Source organism: Hyperolius riggenbachi, chromosome 3, assembly GCF_040937935.1.
Source record: "Hyperolius riggenbachi isolate aHypRig1 chromosome 3, aHypRig1.pri, whole genome shotgun sequence".
Classification (NCBI taxonomy): Eukaryota; Metazoa; Chordata; class Amphibia; order Anura; family Hyperoliidae; genus Hyperolius; species Hyperolius riggenbachi.
Genome location: NC_090648.1, coordinates 158,751,884 through 158,766,580, shown reverse-complemented (window position 1 = coordinate 158,766,580; position 14,697 = coordinate 158,751,884). Strand labels below are relative to the sequence as shown.

General features: G+C 47.7%; 1 long non-coding RNA gene across 1 annotated transcript in view; it reads left to right on the top strand.

Annotated features, from left to right (window-relative positions):
* The window catches only part of LOC137561199 (uncharacterized), a 230,881-nt gene that overhangs the window by 55,925 nt on the left and 160,259 nt on the right, over window positions 1-14,697 (top strand). The window lies entirely within an intron of this gene.

Below are 14,697 nucleotides of genomic sequence, written 5' to 3'. Positions count from 1 at the left end.
GGGTATACACCTCTCACTACAGTTTTCCTTTAAAATAGACTTTTGTTTTAGAATACAAGTACAATCCAGCCTGCTGTAGCTTTTATTTGTGGAGATTTTCAAACCACGAACACACAGTAGACTGCAAATAAATGAGCAGTAGCTAGCTAAGCTCTCTCTACTATAACATCCATGAAGGGCTGGTGCACTGCACACCAGAGAGGTTTGTTTTTTCCCCAAACTCATGGCTAGTGATGCTCAAATACCCCTTTTTAAAATTCGAGTTTGGTCGAATTCGAATAGTAAATTATTCGAGGTCAGTCGAATATTCGAGTCGAATAATTTTTACTATTCGATTCGACCTCGGACTTCGAGCTCACTATTCGAGTCGGTATTCGAGCTCACTATTCGAGCTGACTATTCGAATTGGCCTTAAATAGCTTCCAACACTTGTTTTGAGGGTGAATGATGCAAGAAACATCTTTTTTTCCAAGTAACAACAGCAAGTGATTATGTGGGGATGTTCCTTTAAAAAAAAATGTGGAAAGAGAAGTTGTGTCCTAAATTTTGTTCAGTAGTGTTACTGTATATACTTGTTCTTCTTCTTCTTTATCTTTCTTCTTCTTCTAGATCTTCTTCTTCTATATCTTCTTCTTCTTCTTCTTCTTCTTCTTCATCATCTTCTTCTTCTTCTTCTTCTTCATCATCTTCTTCTTCATCTTCTTCATCTTCTTCTTCATCTTCATCTTCATCTTCTTCTTCATCTTCATCTTCTTCATCTTCTTCTTCTTCATCTTCTTCTTCTTCTTCTTCTTCATCTTCTTCTTCTTCATCTTCTTCTTCTTCATCTTCTTCTTCTTCATCTTCTTCATCTTCTTCTTCTTCATCTTCTTCATCTTCTTCTTCTTCTTCTTCATCTTCTTCTTCTTCATCTTCTTCTTCTTCATCTTCTTCATCTTCTTCTTCTTTTTCATCTTCTTTTTCATCTTCTTCTTCATCTTCTTCTTCATCTTCTTCTTCTTCATCTTCTTCATCTTCTTCTTCTTTATCTTCTTCTTCTTTTTCATCTTCTTCTTCATCATCTTCACGTATTTCTCTTTTCAATTTTTTTTTAAAGAAATGCAGCTATTTTTGAGCGTAACAAATAGCTGGTGGGCGCACGCATGTTGGAAGCGCCATTGTATGTGCTCCCTGGCAGTGGAAACACAAAGACAGCAGGAGGTAAATTCAGCAGCAGGAGGAGGAGGATGAGTGTGTGGCAGCAGGCAGTCAATGAGGCAGGCAGCTCGCCGTGACATAATAGCCCTGGTACCTAGCGGTGATACCAGGGCTGTAAATAAACACAACAGGAGGTCCCAGACAGCGGTCGTGCAGCCCACATTGTGTCCAATACACAACTGGGACAACACAGTTTTCAACCCGGGCACCTCAGAAAAATTAAACCTTTTTTTTTTTTTAATGGTTTTTTGGTTTTTGGTTTTACAACCAATATAGCTATTGTTTGACGTAATAGCTGGTGGCAGAGTGGCAGCAGAAGAAGGTAATTCTGTGTACCCTGGCAGTGGGAAACACAGACAGACAGCAGCAGCAGGAGGAGGAATGGAGGAGTAGGCGAGCAGCTATTGTTTGACGTAATAGCTGGTGGCAGAGTGGCAGCAGAAGGTAAATCATCTGTGTACCCTGGCAGTGGGAAACACAGACAGACAGCAGCAGCAGCAGCAGGAGGAGGTGTGGAGGAGCAGTGTGAGTGTGGCAGCAGGTAGGCAGCGTGACATAATAGCCCTGGTACCTAGCGGTGATACCAGGGCTGTAAATAAACACAACAGGAGGTCCCAGACAGCGGTCGTGCAGCCCACATTGTGTCCAATACACAACTGGGACAACACAGTTTTCAACCCGGGCACCTCAGAAAAATTAAACCTTTTTTTTTTTTTAATGGTTTTTTGGTTTTTGGTTTTACAACCAATATAGCTATTGTTTGACGTAATAGCTGGTGGCAGAGTGGCAGCAGAAGAAGGTAATTCTGTGTACCCTGGCAGTGGGAAACACAGACAGACAGCAGCAGCAGGAGGAGGAATGGAGGAGTAGGCGAGCAGCTATTGTTTGACGTAATAGCTGGTGGCAGAGTGGCAGCAGAAGGTAAATCATCTGTGTACCCTGGCAGTGGGAAACACAGACAGACAGCAGCAGCAGCAGCAGGAGGAGGTGTGGAGGAGCAGTGTGAGTGTGGCAGCAGGTAGGCAGCGTGACATAATAGCCCTGGTACCTAGCGGTGATACCAGGGCTGTAAATAAACACAACAGGAGGTCCCAGACAGCGGTCGTGCAGCCCACATTGTGTCCAATACACAACTGGGACAACACAGTTTTCAACCCGGGCACCTTCGAAAAATTAAACCTTTTATTTTTTTTAATGGTTTGTTTGGTTTTGGTTTTGCAACCAATATAGCTATTGTTTGACGTAATAGCTGGTGGCAGAGTGGCAGCAGAAGAAGGTAATTCTGTGTACCCTGGCAGTGGGAAACACAGACAGACAGCAGAAGGGCAGTACACAGCAGCCCACTGTAGGTGTAAAATGTGTGGCTGCAGGCGACGTAATAGTCAAAGTGAACCAGGCTGGCTTAGTAAGCAGGAGCCAGGAGGTGGTAAAGGGTGGTAAGGCACATTAACGATGGTTCCGGCAGCCAGTTCATGTCCCCCTCTCGCCGACAACAGGGGCCAGGAACTCGCCTTCCACCCACGCCTGGTTCATCTTGAGAAACGTCAGTCTGTCCACAGACTTGTGAGACAGACGTGAGCGTTTCTCGGTGACCACGCCACCAGCTGCACTAAAGCAGCGCTCGGACAGCACGCTGGAAGGGGGGCAGGACAGCACTTCCAGGGCGTACTGCGCCAGCTCGCTCCAGATCTCCATGCGCTTGACCCAATACTCCATGGGATCAACAGGGGCATCGCTGTCAAGCCCGCTGTACGACCCCATGTAGTCAGCCACCATGCGGGTCAGGCGCTGGCTGTGACCGGAGGAGGATGCTGCTGCATGCATCTCCTCTCTAGTCACTGCTGCCGGAGCCTCTACAGTCCTGTAGAGCTCGTGGCTGAGAGACAGCAGGTCTGTGGGGCGCTTGCTGCTGCTGGATGCAGGCACCTGCTGCTGCCTCTGTGCTGGCTGCTGGACAGTGGGGGTGGAAGGCTGGGGGAAGGCTTCCTCCAAGCGCTCAACAAGGGCCTGCTGCAAGCTCCTTATTTGTTGCGCTGGGTCTCCTCCTGCAGGCGGCAGGAACTGGCTCAACTTCCCCTTGAGGCGTGGGTCCAACATCATGCTGATCCAGATGTCCTCCCTCTGCTTCATCTGGATCACCCTGGGGTCCCTGCGCAGGCACGTCAGCATGTGCGCTGCCATTGGGAAGAGGCGGGCCACGTCTGCTGGCACATCGACGTCAGTGCTGTCCTCATCCTCCTCCTCTGCCGCCTCATCCTCTCTCCACCCCCGCACCAACTCAGCTGCGCTGTGCTGATCCCCCTCATCAGCAGCCAGGTCAGGGACCTCCACCAAGTCCTCCTCCTCCTCCCCCTCAGAGGTGGACTGCGCAGCTGGTTGCCGCTCCTGCTGGTCCAAGGCTGCCGCTCCCTGTTCCAGCAAAGCATCGAGGGCCCTGTTCAGCAGAGAAACCAGGGGCACCCACTCGCAGACCATAGCATGGTCCCTGCTCACCATGTTTGTGGCCTGCAGGAAGGGAGCCAGCACAAAGCACACCTGCTGCATGTGCCTCCAGTCATCATCGGGGACGATGGACGGGATGTTGCTGGTCTTGTCCCTTCTCTGAGCTGCGGAAACAGTGGCCAGGGCAAGGTACTGGTTGACAGCGTGCCTCTGTTCAACCAGACGCTCCAACATCGCCAGGGTGGAGTTCCAGCGAGTCGGAACGTCAAGGATCAGCCGATGGCGTGGCAGATCCAGCTCCTTTTGCACGTCTTCCAGGCTCGCACAGGCTGCAGCCGAGCGCCGGAAGTGACGCACAACATTCCTTGCCGTTTCCAGCACTTCGCCCATCCCCTGGTAGGTGCGCAGGAACTTCTGCACCACCAGGTTCAGCACGTGGGCAAGACAGGGGATGTGGGTCAGGTTTCCCCTGTCTATTGCGGCAACCAGATTGGCCCCATTGTCGGCCACCACCTCTCCGACTCTGAGGCCTCTGGGGGTCAGCCAAATCCTCTCCTGCTCCTGGAGTTTGGCCAACACATGGGTTGCCGTCAGCTTGGTCTTCCCAAGGCTGACCAAGTGCAGCAGCGCTTGGCAGTGGCGGGCCTTCACGCTGCTGCTGAGGCGGGGGGTTTGGCCAGGTGTGCCGGAGGATGGCAGAGGATCGGAGGAACCTGCTGCAGTTCCCCTGACCCTGCGGGGTGGCACCACCCACTGTGTTGCTGCTGCTGCTGTGCCCGCTGCTGCTCTCCCATCCTCACCCCCTTCCACCAAGCTGACCCAGTGGACAGTGCAGGACAGGTAGAGGCCTGTCCCGAAGCGGCTGCTCCAGGAGTCCATGGTGATGTGGACCCTTTCACCAACCGCGTGCTCCAGCCCTCGCTCCACATTGGCCATCACAAAGCGGTGCAGTGCAGGAATGGCCTTGCGGGCAAAGAAGTGTCTGCTGGGGAGCTGCCAGTCTGGGGCTGCGCAAGCAAGCAGCGCACGAATGTCGCTCCCCTCCTGCACGAGCGTGTACGGCAGGAGTTGGGAGCACATGGCCCGTGCCAGCAAGCCATTCAGCTGCCGCACGCGACGGCTGCTGGGAGGCAGAGCCCTAACCACCCCCTGGAAGGACTCGCTCAAAAGGCTCTGGCGTGGCCTTTTGCTGGCACGGGAATCAGCAGACACAGCGGAGGAGGCCACTGAGGACTGGCTGCCAGAACAGGCCTCAGTGTCGGCGGCAGGAGTTGCAGAGGGGGGAGGAGCAGTGCGTTTCCGCACTCCTGCTGGTGCTGCTGGAGGAGCAGGAGGGCGGGTGGCTGCTGTTGCTGCTGCTGCTGCTGAAGGCTGTGCAGTGATGGGTGTGGTGCCACTGCCAGCACCAGATGCCTTCAGCCTCTGGAACTCCTCATGCTGGTGGAAATGTTTAGCCGCAAGGTGGTTGATGAGCGAGCTGGTGCAGAACTTTAAGGGGTCTGCACCTCTGCTCAACTTCCGCTGACAGTGGTTGCAAGTGGCGTACTTGCTGTACACAGTGGGCATGGTGAAATATCGCCAGATTGGTGACTTAAACATCCCCCTACGGCATGGAAGCGCTGCTGCCTGTCTCCCTGTGGTGGTTGGGGGGGGGGATTGGGGGGCTTGGGTGCGGCTGGTGGTGGTACTGGCAGATGCTGCTGCTGCTGCTGCTGAGCCTGAGACACCAGCAGGCTGTGGGACCTGCCTACTGCTGCTGCCAATGCTTGCAATGATGCGCCTCCTTGCAAGGCCCACAAGAGCATCCTCCTCCTCCTCCTCAGAGCTGCTGAGGACGACATCCCCTGGAGGTGGTGGCACCCAGTCTCTGTCTGTCACCGGGTCATCATCATCCTCCCCCTCCTGAAACATATCCTGCTGGGATGAGGACCCCCCAAACTCCTCTCCTGATGCATGGATGGGCTGCTTGACTGTCGCCACAGTCTTGCTGTCCAATCCCTCATCCCCCAAAGTGCCCATCAGCATCTCCTCCTCAAGATCGCCAACAACAGCAGACAATTTACTCATGATGCCTGGGGTCAAAAGACTGCTGAATGACAGGTCGGCGAGTGACGGTGAACTGGCCTCCTCCCCAGACCCTGCTGGGCGGCTGCTGCGAACAGGGGTGGTGGTGGTGGTGGTGGTGAGGGTGGAGGCCTCGGATGCAGAGCTGATGGCGGGCTGCTCATCCTCCGTCATGAGTTGCACCACAGTGTCTGCATCCTTTTCCTCAATGGGACGTTTCCGACCCGGCTGGAGGAAAATGGGAGCAGGTGCTACACGCTGCTGCTGCTGTGTCTCTGCAGCGTGAGTTGCAGATGCTCCTGCTGGGCGGCGCCCAAGGCGTCCACGGCCAGTGGCTATGGGAGGAATGTTAGCCACTGACGCTGCTGCTGCTGCTGCGGAACTGTGCATGGTGGCGCGCCCGCGGCCGCGGCTTGCCACAATGCTGCTCCCTCTCCTCCTGATTCCCTTGCTGCCCTTCCCCTTGCCCAAACCGCGCTGGCTGCCACTTCCAGACATCTTCAATGTTTTGGGCGTATAGAGAAAAGTTTTTTAAAAGGGCGGCTGAAAAGTGGGGTACTTTAATGGAGTGGGTTGGTTGGTGAGGTGACTGAGTGAGTGTCCCCTAGTACAGTAAGTAAGTAGTAACAGTCAGGAAGTACAACTAGCAGTTACAATAATCAGTAGTAATCACAAGTAAATTTAGTGTGTGTACACTCAGACAGTGAGTGCACGCACGCAGGAGCTAGTAGCCTATGGACAGTGACTGAGTGTCCTAGACTCCTAGTACAGTAAGAGTAAGTAGTAACAGTAAGTAGAACTAACTAATTACGATAATCAATCAGCGATCAGAAGGAAATAGAGTGTGTGTTGTGTGTGTACACTCAGACAGTGAGTGCACGCACGCAGGAGCTAGTAGCCTATGAACACAGTGACTGAGTGTCCTAGACTCCTAGTACAGTAAGAGTAAGTAGTAACAGTAAGTAGAACTAACTAATTACAATAATCAATCAGCGATCAGAAGGAAATGGAGTGTGGGTGTGTGTACACTCAGACAGTGAGTGCACGCACGCAGGAGCTAGTAGCCTATGAACACAGTGACTGAGTGTCCTAGACTCCTAGTACAGTAAGAGTAAGTAGTAACAGTAAGTAGAACTAACTAATTACAATAATCAATCAGCGATCAGAAGGAAATGGAGTGTGGGTGTGTGTACACTCAGACAGTGAGTGCACGCACGCAGGAGCTAGTAGCCTATGAACACAGTGACTGAGTGTCCTAGACTCCTAGTACAGTAAGAGTAAGTAGTAACAGTAAGTAGAACTAACTAATTACAATAATCAATCAGCGATCAGAAGGAAATGGAGTGTGGGTGTGTGTACACTCAGACAGTGAGTGACCGCACGCAGGAGCTAGTAGCCTATGGACAGTGACTGAGTGTCCTAGACTCCTAGTACAGTAAGAGTAACTAGTAACAGTAAGTAGAACTAACTAATTACAATAATCAATCAGCGATCAGAAGGAAATGGAGTGTGGGTGTGTGTACACTCAGACAGTGAGTGCACGCACGCAGGAGCTAGTAGCCTATGAACACAGTGACTGAGTGTCCTAGACTCCTAGTACAGTAAGAGTAAGTAGTAACAGTAAGTAGAACTAACTAATTACAATAATCAATCAGCGATCAGAAGGAAATGGAGTGTGGGTGTGTGTACACTCAGACAGTGAGTGCACGCACGCAGGAGCTAGTAGCCTATGAACACAGTGACTGAGTGTCCTAGACTCCTAGTACAGTAAGAGTAAGTAGTAACAGTAAGTAGAACTAACTAATTACAATAATCAATCAGCGATCAGAAGGAAATGGAGTGTGGGTGTGTGTACACTCAGACAGTGAGTGACCGCACGCAGGAGCTAGTAGCCTATGAACACAGTGACTGAGTGTCCTAGACTCCTAGTACAGTAAGAGTAACTAGTAACAGTAAGTAGAACTAACTAATTACAATAATCAATCAGCGATCAGAAGGAAATGGAGTGTGGGTGTGTGTACACTCAGACAGTGAGTGCACGCACGCAGGAGCTAGTAGCCTATGAACACAGTGACTGAGTGTCCTAGACTCCTAGTACAGTAAGAGTAAGTAGTAACAGTAAGAAGAACTAACTAATTACAATAATCAATCAGCGATCAGAAGGAAATGGAGTGTGGGTGTGTGTACACTCAGACAGTGAGTGCACGCACGCAGGAGCTAGTAGCCTATGAACACAGTGACTGAGTGTCCTAGACTCCTAGTACAGTAAGAGTAAGTAGTAACAGTAAGTAGAACTAACTAATTACAATAATCAATCAGCGATCAGAAGGGTGTGTGTACACTCAGACAGTGAGTGCACGCACGCAGGAGCTAGTAGCCTATGAACACAGTGACTGAGTGTCCTAGACTCCTAGTACAGTAAGAGTAAGTAGTAACAGTAAGAAGAACTAACTAATTACAATAATCAATCAGCGATCAGAAGGAAATGGAGTGTGGGTGTGTGTACACTCAGACAGTGAGTGCACGCACGCAGGAGCTAGTAGCCTATGAACACAGTGACTGAGTGTCCTAGACTCCTAGTACAGTAAGAGTAACTAGTAACAGTAAGTAGAACTAACTAATTACAATAATCAATCAGCGATCAGAAGGAAATGGAGTGTGGGTGTGTGTACACTCAGACAGTGAGTGCACGCACGCAGGAGCTAGTAGCCTATGAACACAGTGACTGAGTGTCCTAGACTCCTAGTACAGTAAGAGTAACTAGTAACAGTAAGTAGAACTAACTAATTACAATAATCAATCAGCGATCAGAAGGAAATGGAGTGTGGGTGTGTGTACACTCAGACAGTGAGTGCACGCACGCAGGAGCTAGTAGCCTATGAACACAGTGACTGAGTGTCCTAGACTCCTAGTACAGTAAGAGTAAGTAGTAACAGTAAGAAGAACTAACTAATTACAATAATCAATCAGCGATCAGAAGGAAATGGAGTGTGGGTGTGTGTACACTCAGACAGTGAGTGCACGCACGCAGGAGCTAGTAGCCTATCAACACAGTGACTGAGTGTCCTAGACTCCTAGTACAGTAAGAGTAAGTAGTAACAGTAAGTAGAACTAACTAATTACAATAATCAATCAGCGATCAGAAGGAAATGGAGTGTGGGTGTGTGTACACTCAGACAGTGAGTGCACGCACGCAGGAGCTAGTAGCCTATGAACACAGTGACTGAGTGTCCTAGACTCCTAGTACAGTAAGAGTAAGTAGTAACAGTAAGTAGAACTAACTAATTACAATAATCAATCAGCGATCAGAAGGAAATAGAGTGTGGGTGGTGTGTGTACACTCAGACAGTGAGTGACCGCACGCAGGAGCTAGTAGCCTATGAACACAGTGACTGAGTGTCCTAGACTCCTAGTACAGTAAGAGTAAGTAGTAACAGTAAGTAGAACTAACTAATTACGATAATCAATCAGCGATCAGAAGGAAATGGAGTGTGGGTGTGTGTACACTCAGACAGTGAGTGCACGCACGCAGGAGCTAGTAGCCTATGGACAGTGACCGAGTGTCCTAGACTCCTAGTACAGTAAGAGTAAGTAGTAACAGTAAGTACAACTAACTAATTACGATAATCAATCAGCGATCAGAAGGAAATAGAGTGTGTGTTGTGTGTGTACACTCAGACAGTGAGTGCAGTGCGCACACGCAGGAGCTAGTAGCCTATATGAACAGTGACAGTGAGTGTCCCTGCGGGTACAGTAAGAGTAAGTAGTAAGTAAGTACAACTAAATAACAATAATCTATCAGTAATCAGAAGGAAATAGAGTGTGTGTACACACAGACAGTGAGTGAGTGCACACACGCAGGAGCTAGCTAGTAGCCTATAAACAGTGACAGTCAGTGAGTGTCCTACTCCTAGTACAGTATAACTACAATACTATTAGTAAAGGACAGCAGAAATACTGGTATAGATGAGAGAAATAAACAGAGGACAGCTGCCCACAGAGGCAAGGCCCCCCTGAGGCCTAAACCTGTAAGCTTGCAGCAGCTGCCTGTCTCTAATGTAACACACAAGCTACTAACTAAAATACAATGTCTATCTAACTAACAACAATATAGGTGTATATGGCAGGTGTAGGTGAGCAAAAACGCTAGGTAAATGATCACAATAGAGCACTTGCTAAGCCAAAGCACAAAGGAGCAACTCTTTCTCTGTACAAGTCTCAGGCAAGCATGGAGAAACGGAACATGGCGGCCGCTATTTATAGGGTAGGGGCTGGCCAGGGTCCCCCTCTGTGATTGGCTGCCGTCAGAGGGCCTGGGAGCCCTCTGATTGGCTCTAAGGACATCAATCTGGGCTATGACACTATTCGAGCTCGGTACCGAGCTCGAATAGCGCCGGGTTGCTCGAATAGCTCGAATAGTGAATGGGCTATTCGAGTGTACTCGGATAGCCCATTCGAATAGCTCCAGCTATTCGGAGCTCGAATACCGAGCTCGAATAGCTGGAAAAGAGCTCGAATATTCGAGCTACTCGAATATTCGAGCTCTGCTGAGCACCACTGCTCATGGCTGCAGCATTTTTTTGATCTCTGAGGCATTTCTGCCTCAATGTTTAAAGAGAACCCGAGGTGGGTTTGAAGAATATTATCTGCATACAGAGGCTGGATCTGCCTATACAGCCCAGCCTCTGTTGCTATCCCAAACCCCCCTAAGGTCCCCCTGCACTCTGCAATCCCTCATAAATCACAGCCACGCTGCTGACAAACAGCTTGTCAGAGCTGGCTGTGTTTATCTCTATAGTGTCAGTCTGCTGCTCTCCCCGCCTCCTGCAGAACTCCGGTCCCCGCCTGCATCCCTTCCCTCCCTGCTGATTGGAGGGAAGGGACGGGGGCAGGGACCGGAGCTATGCAGGAGGCGGGGGAGCAGCTGAGACTGACACTACAGATGTAAACACAGCCTCACAGCATGGCTGTGATTTATGAGGGATTGCAGAGTGCAGGGGGACCTTAGGGGGGTTTGGGATAGCAACAGAGGCTGGGCTGTATAGGCAGATCCAGCCTCTGTATGCAGATAACATTCTTTAAACACACCTCGGGTTCTTTTTAAAGTATAGGAAAGTGGAAAACCGCTCTGAAAAGATCCAAGCGTGTTTTGTTACAGAAGCTGTTCAGTAACAGCTTTACTGTAACAATATATGTACAATATATGACAGTTGCTACACAAAAACGCTCCAGAAAACGCTAGGCATGTTTCGAAAACCTTTCTAAACATGCCTAGAATCGCTCTGAAAATCTGCTTCAGAAACCTCTAGTGTTTACAAATCTGCTAGAGGTTTTTGGTGTGCACTGGCCCTAACTCTTCCCAACAGAGGCTGGTGTGTCAGAGAGCTAATCTTCTAAGGGGGCTTTCTGTTTTCTGATTGGTGTAGTTATATGGTTCCTGGGTCAATTCTGCTGCTAAGAATCATGGGAGGCCTAATATGGGGAGAGAAGACATTACTTACTATCAATCTTCGAATTTTCATGCTAAGCACGTCAAAAATAGCAGTTATTTTCGAAATTTGTTATTTGGGCGAAAATATGACACTATTCCTTTAATTTCACTACTTGGACGAAAACGTGAAAATGTAAGCTTATTTTCGAGAAAATTCAGCGAAATCGAAAATGGTATTTTCGATACAAAAATGACTTTTTTTTGCAAGCAACACTGCTGTTAGCTGGTATTCCTCATCTCAGGGTTAGGACTTGTCCAATGGATGTTGTGGCCTAGAGTGGGTCTGACTTGCATCTTCGGTATTGGCCACCCCACAGCCTCTCTGGCAGGTCCAGTTAGCTGGTATTCCTCGTCTCAGGATTAGGACTTGTCCAATGGATATTGTGGCCTAGAGTGGGTCTGACTCGCATCTGGGGTATTGGCCACCCCACAGCCTCTCTGGCAGGTCCGGCGGTTAGCTGGTATTCCTCATCTCAAAATTAGGATTTGTCCAAAGTGTACACACAAATATTAGCCTTTTCTCCCGTGCGAGAGCTCTCTTCCCTCCAGAGTTCAGGAACCAAGTGACCTCAATGGGATTGCCGGGGGGGGGGGGGGTGGATTTGAGTAGATCCATTCAGCGTATCACTCACGGGATTGGCCTCAGGGGTCATCAGGTGCTGTACACACACCTGATTGACGGCTGAGGCTGCCATTATCAGCTGCCTCGGCCAAATTAAAGGTGTGTGTATAAGGCTTTGGTGGATGCCAATGAAGTTGGCTACAAACATTGTCAGTGCTGTTTATCTTGGAGGAAGTGAGGAAAAAAACAGATAAGCCCTTCAGCAAATTGTGCTTTTAAAACTTGGCTGAGGCCAAAAGAACATTGAAAGAGCATGTGGGTCATGCTTACATGTCCAACTACTCTCTCGTGACTAATATAGGCTTTAAGCTGTGATATTTGTTTTAAAATGTATTATTACATTGCTGGTTTACTTTCAGATAAAACTATTTCACTATAGATTCTAGTGATGGAGCTTGCTCTTGTTAAAGCAGACCTTAACTCAGAACTTTCTCTCTGCTCCAGAAGATAAGCAAAAGCATAATAACTTTTAAAGAAAAACATTTTTGTTACAGCTGATACAAATCCTGCAATAAATCTTCAGTGTGTCTACTTCCTGCTGTCATGGAAGCAGACAATAGTGTTAACATCCTGTGTTAATAAATTAGCTGCTCTGCCGTGGCAGAGGAGAATCTCGAGCTGAGATCAAATTCCAGTGGTGAATAGTCACAGGTGAGGAGGAATAAGACAGGCTAAACTCTCTAAATACATACAGGGTGAATTTCTCTGTTTTCCTTCTGTGCTTCTGTCCTTCTGCCTGTCTGCTAGAGTTCAGGTCCACATTAAATTAGCCATGAGAAAATGTTTACAGAAATACACCGTATTGCTATGAATAAGCATGTATGAATGTTGAGGTCAACATCACCACACTCTAATTAATTAAATCTACAGGACCCAACTAGTCTAAATGGACATTAGAAAAATGCTAAATCTGTGATATTTTTGTGCTTCGCCATTATTATGTAGGTCTTTTTTTTCTTTAAATCAATTTTATTGACATAGCAGTAGCAGAATCCCATTCTCCACATAATTGCAAAGATTTACAGGCAACAAGTCTCTGTTTAACTATTAATATAGAAATATATGACATTTTCAAAGGTCAAGAGATACACCATAATTCTTGTCATGGAAGCGCCTTGTAAACCTTAAAGAGCAAGCCTACTCAACAGATAACTTTCTGTTCTGTAGTGAGTCAGGTTTCAGTGAACTTCTGAGTCTTCGGAGTACTTTCAACTTCTCTACCCAACATCACCAGTGACATGTTATAGCTAGAATAGCTAGAAGAATAGAAGACAGAGTAGGGACAACAAGAGCCAAATATAGTGTTGTATGTACTGGTAGTTGAAAAGAAGTATGATAGAATAATAAGCTATACTCACAAAACATGGTTACCTAAAAAGGCAACCACTGTATAGGCATGTGGGGAGATTAGACCTGACCCAACTCAGGATTAAGAAGCTGTTCTCCGTAGATGAGGAAAAAAAGGGGGTAACACCCCTCCACCAGGGGTGGACTTAATCTAGCATAGTATGGATACAAGGAGGCGCCAAAAGTATAAAAGTAACTAAAAAGTTTAAAACATGAGGAGGTCAAAGGTGCCTGGCTCTTCTACTGACCACATATGCTATTACTCTGTTATTGCCTGATAAAGTAGGATCAAACCTGTGAAATGCGTTGCATTGTCCCCTGGACTATGTAAATAAACTTGTTCTATTTGGGAAACAAGAAAATCCCTAGCTGACCCTATTTACAGTACTATAGTACCTAAAATGTAACTTTTATTCATTCATAGGAGTAATAGTAAAAATGTGCCATAAGCAACCACCACTAACTTACTATTATGGAGAACAGATACTAAATGCTTATAATTGTGGAGACTGCAACCATGCTGTTAAACCATGCATAAAGCCACTGCCAAAAGTGGACAGCTGAAGTCGCGCGTGTGCGCCACCAGCGTATCATAATGCCGGTCGCCGTAAGAGTCCTGTGCATGCATGGTTCTTTAAAGACTGAACCGCACAGAGCGACTGGCGGGATGAAGAGCCTGGTGCGGACCAGAGGAGCGTACACGCGACTTCAGCTGAAGTCGTCGGATTACCGGAGCCACCAGCGGGACCACAGAAGAGACCAAGAGGACGCCGGGGGACCTTGTGGGCTATGGGGGGCTGGAGGAAGCCCCAGGTAAGTCCATGATTTCCTTTTTTGCTCAGTGTCCCTTTAACATTTCTCTGTTCTTACCTTGGGTAGCTTTGCCTCTGGTCAGGTATGCTTTAAGTGAGGAGAGTAGGAAAGGCTGCCACAGATACAAGGTCTGGCTTTGGTTATGGTAACCATGACATTTTACAGAGGTGGCAGAGATTCAGCCAGCAGAAATCAGAGTGGAGGCAGGGTAATGGACAGAACTGTACAATTTGTCATTAGCAGTGTTCAGGCATAGCTACAAAAAAGGCTTGTAAAGAGGTTACGAAGAAGCTGAAACCAGAATCGGGAATTTGTTAAAAAGCATAAACAAAAGTGCGGTCAACACAAGAAATGATCAAGAAACAGCAATAAAGATGCAATGTATAAACATAATGCTAAAATGATGCTTTTAAAATCTTATAATCTTGTTTCAGCAGAACTTGTTTAAACCAAATGGAAAACACTCAGAAACTGCTTAATGAGGCCAAAAGTGGACAGGCAGCAAAGAAGTTCAATACTCACCCGCTGTTACAGAAGCTGCAGTTTTTCAAAACATACAGTGAAAAAAAGCAGTAAGCAAACGTACTATTGAATACCTCATTACCATATGAATATTCTTATTGACTAAAAATGGATAAATTAATTCTTGTACAGAAAGAGTGAATGTGTGGAAGCTAAAGATAGTGATTCCAGATAGCCTGTATCAACAATAACAATATGG